Below are 4,814 nucleotides of genomic sequence, written 5' to 3' on the forward strand. Positions count from 1 at the left end.
GAGGAGAAGGAGGAGGAGGACAGGGAGGAGGAAGAGGAGAAGGAGGAGGAGGACAGGGAGGAGGAGGAGGAGGAGGAAGAGGAGAAGCATCACTCTTCTGAAATAGGACTGTAGTGGATTGAATGAAAATGGCTCCCATAGGTTCATGAAGAGTGGCATTATTAAGTGCTGTGGCTTTGCTGGGGCAGACACAGACCTGTTGAAGGACCTGTTTCACTGGGGGAGGGCATTTAGAATTTAACGCTCAAGCCAGGCCCAGTGTCCATGGTTATGGTTTCTCTTCGTAGCAATAAGACACTAAGATGGAAGTTGGTAGCAGGGCCAGGAGAATTGCTTTGGCAGGCCAGACCATGCTTTCGTTTGGAGGAATATGGAACACTTTGGGGCTTTGAACTAGAAGAGCAATTGGGCAATTCAAGAAAGGTTTACTGGGTCATACTAGCAGAAGCATGGAAGACAACGGTGCTAAGGGTTATTGAAACTGTGAGGACACAGTTCAGGATTCAGAGGGAGATATTAGTATGGGGCCCAGAAACAATTTTTATGATGTTTTAGCTAAGAACGTAGCTGCTTTCTGCCGTTATGTAAAAAGCCAACCTGAGGCTAAATTGAAGAGTTATGCACTAAAGCAGAGGACAGTGAGAAGCAGCCTAGCATGGGCTGTGTCCTGTGGCTCTTGCTGGCCTGTCTTACGCAGTTCTATGATGAAAAGGGAACAAGCTGAGCTAGGAAAAATACAAAATGTACAGTTTGCGAAAGGGAGCACCAGGAAGTTCAATGGAGTTCAATCCTGTGTTCGAAGACATAAGAAGATTAAAGAAAGGCTTGATGCTAGACGGGATCAAGGTAAGATGCCACCAAGCCAAGCTTCCAACTCATGAAAATGTATTTAAGTGAAGCTTAGGACCTGGCACATGTCTTACTACCTAACCGGGGAGGCAGAAACAAACAGATCTCAAAGCTCAAGAGCACCCTGGTTTTCAGACCCATTTTCAGAACATCCAAGCTTAGGCAGTGAAGAAAACCATTGAAACCATAAATCTGGTGAAAATGTATTTGAAAAAGAAAGCAATGTATTTTACTAAGGAGGCCATTTTCCAGCACCAGCGAGTAATGGAGCTTGGCAGCTTCAGGTATGTGGTTATGAGTTCAGAGACAAGGGTGCAAGAAAGGAGTTGTGGAATCTCCCTCCATGTCAAAGGAAAGTCCCTGAAGCCAGACATACATTAGGGGTGTCCCTGAATGGAGGTCTAAAGAAGCCATTGCATGAATCTGTGAAGATGAAGCCTGGAGACCCTGAGCTGTTAAAGATGCCATAGCCTTGGCATACCTGCAGAAGAAGGCTGCTAACACTGGGTTAAATCAGCCCAAGAAAAAGAAGTGTGTTACAGTCAACACGGCTGAAAGGAGTTGGAGCTCTGAAGAGCGCTTTGACATGAAGATGCAGAGTTCGGAGTTTGTCCAGCTGGCTTTCAGCCTTGCTCTAGTCCAGCATTTTCTCACTGCGCTCTATGTATACCCTTGGGAATGCTAATGTATATCCTGCGCCATTATTTGTTGGAAGTATGTGACCTGCTTCCTCATTTTGACACTACAGGAGGTTACAAGTAAGAGACTGGATGAGTCTCAGAGGAGACTTTGAACGGTGCTGGTGCTGTGATAGACTACGGGAACTTTCAAAGGAAGGCTCAGTGGATTTTGCATTGTGATATGACTGCAAGACGACGGGCAGAATGGGGTGGGACGTAATCGTTTGAGTGAAAATGACCCTGATAGCTTCACAGGGAGTGGCACTGTTAGGAGGTGTGGCTTTGTTGGAATAGGTGTGGCTTTTTTTTGGAGAAAGTGTGTCACTGAGGTTGAACCTTGAGTTCCAAATGCTCACGTCAGGTCCAGTGTCCCTTTCTCTTTCTACTAACTGTCAATTCAGACGTAAAACTATTTGCTATCTCTCCAGCACTATGTCTGCCTGCCTTCCATGCTTCCCAACGTGACAATGGACTAGGACTCTGAGCTGTAAGCCGACACCAATGAAATGATTCTCTTCAGAGGACCCGCTGAGTTCCTGACTGCTTTCTCAGAGGCCATGCAAGCACCAGGGCCCTGAGGTAACACCTTATCCCCTGCCCACAACCTCCCTTAAAAGTAGACCCTACACCCCCAGTCCTCTATACTCTTGTCCACCACTCTAGCAGCTTTCCCAGAAGCCATGTGGGCATTAGGGACCCCAGGTTAGACGTGGTCCTCTGCACACTAACTCCCCTTTAAAACATACCCAATAGCCTTAAACTACACCCCATTTCCTGGGCACCAGATTAGACATCATGTTAGACATCACAACTTTGGTAGATCTCTGCTTTCCCAGGGGCCATGCTGGTTCTAGGAACCTCAGAGGCAATGTTGGTTTCTCCAAATCCCGGAGGTCACCCAGGTCACAAAACCCCAGTAGAGATGCCCTACTGGACCTGAACTCTGGCTGGTCACCAGAACCGCAGGCAGCCCTGGCCAGAAGACCGGAGAGGAAACAGAATCAAGGAAATATCAGCCAAAAACCACTCACCCATCTAACAAAGATAAACTCAGAAATCAGCACCTAAACCTATAATAACCCTTAACCCTGATAACTAGGGGCCAGGACAAAATCAACAGGAGCCAGGGAAATATAGCACAACAATATTTTCCAAGACCTGAACAATCAAATGCCTTAAAGAAAACACAGACAAACAGGTAAAGAAAATCAATAAACTGTTCAAAACCTGAATATGGACATAGAAGCAATAAAGAAAACACAAAGTAAGGGAAACCAAGAGATAGAAAATCTAAGTAAGAAAGCAGAAACTACAGACATAAGCAAAACCACTAAAATACAGAGATGGAAGAGAGAATCTCGGGTATAGAAGATACAAGAAAAGAAGTTGATGCATCATTCAAAGAAATTGTTAATGCTAAAAAAAAAAAAAAAAGTTCCTCACACAAAACACACAGGGTGTCTGGGATGCTATGAGAAGGCCAAACCTAAGAATAATAGGAATGGATGAAGGCGAAGATTCCCAGGTTGAAGGACCAGAAAATATTTTCAGTGAAATAGTAGAAGAAAATTCCCCTAAGCTAAACAGATATCTGTAAATGTACAGGAAGCTTACAGAACATCAAATAGATTGGACCAGAAAAGAAAGACCTCTCACCACATAAATGTCAAACCACTAAATAGGTTTAAAAAAGAAAGAAAAATATTTAAAGCTACAAGGAAAAGGGGAAAAGCAACTTTTGTAGACAACCTCTTTAAATCGCACCAGGAATCTCAATGGATAGTCCAGAAAGACCTGGAACGGTAGCTTGCAAACTCCAAGAGATCTCAGATGTCATGCCCGACTATTATACCCAGCAAAACTCTCAATCTCCAGAGATGGAGAAGACAAGATATTTCTTGGAAAAATAAATTGAAACAGTATCTATCCACAAATCCAGCCCTACAGAAGATACAAAAAGGAAAACTCCAGTCCAAACAGGTTAACCAAACCCAAGGAAACAGGAAATAAAAAATTGCACATCAGAAAAACCAAAAGAATGTAAACACAAAGCAGAGAGGGGGGGGCTCAAGTACATAAAGGAACACCTTGCATACAGTTCCACAGGCAAACCCAGTGGCCACCGAATGATTACCTTCTGCCTTTAAACAAGCCCAGATCTGAGTGCCCCTACGCTGCTGGCCTCAGGGTAGTCTCAGAACCCAGCTTTCCTGCATGCTGCCACTAGGGTAAGCCTAGTACCCAGAAGGCCACAGAAGGCAGACCACAGGACAGACCCAACACACAAGTGCTGAGTAAATGCCACACACGCAACTGCTTGGTATCTTAAAGGCTGAATACAAGCTGGACCTCAGAGCAAGTCAAGTTTCTAGTGGTTAACTCACATAGTACCCTACACTGCAGGACCAAAACTCACAGGGTGGAGGACATACATTGCCTCAGAACAGGTCAAATGGGCTCTGGGACCAATTACTGACCACCTTGTAATCTCAGTAGCCAGGAGACCATGCAAACAATGACCTCTGAGAGTTCAGTGCCCTGAGGACCCAGTACATCTTCATTAAGAGGCATGGCTGATGCCCAAGCAGCCACACACGGTTCTTCAAGGGTTGGGACTGCAGAGTGTCATCATGACCAGACAGCACCCAGGGGAGCCAAAGAAAATGACACCTTCCAGAAAGGAACACTATCCGGGACCACCATATTGTACCTCCATGACGGAAAGAGTATCCGGAGCCTATTCCCTAACTGACCACAGAGAAGGCACAGTACCATGAGGCTGAATCTTAGGCTGTGACCAAGGCAGATCATTACCTATGGGGTACTATCACATTTATGGCTATTTATGATTACCCAGAAGGCCCACACTGCCCCTCCAAAGACAGGTCTGGTAACCTGGGTGCCAACTACATCATGACCAAAGGATGCCAGTGCATCAATGATGTCATATGGCAGTAGTACTATCCAGGGAGCTCAAACTTCTCCCCTTTAGGGAAGGTTCGGTACCGAGGGTCATTGTCATGTGCAGCATATAAGAGACCTGATGGGAGAGAAACAGGACTCTCACCTCTGTTAGCAGCCCCTCCCATGACCCTATGGGGGAGTGTTTGTCTGTTTGAATAAAGTTTCAGCTTATTGTTGTACCATATACTCCCCCTGCCACAACAGTAGTCCACCTCTCTCTGCCTGCAGCCTTTGGGTTTTCTGTCTAAACCTACATCTACAATGTACAATTATTTGTCCAACCCATGGAAAGGTTCCCTGGATGAACAAACTATATTCACC

Source organism: Mus pahari, chromosome 17 (assembly GCF_900095145.1).
Source record: "Mus pahari chromosome 17, PAHARI_EIJ_v1.1, whole genome shotgun sequence".
Classification (NCBI taxonomy): domain Eukaryota; kingdom Metazoa; phylum Chordata; class Mammalia; order Rodentia; family Muridae; genus Mus; species Mus pahari.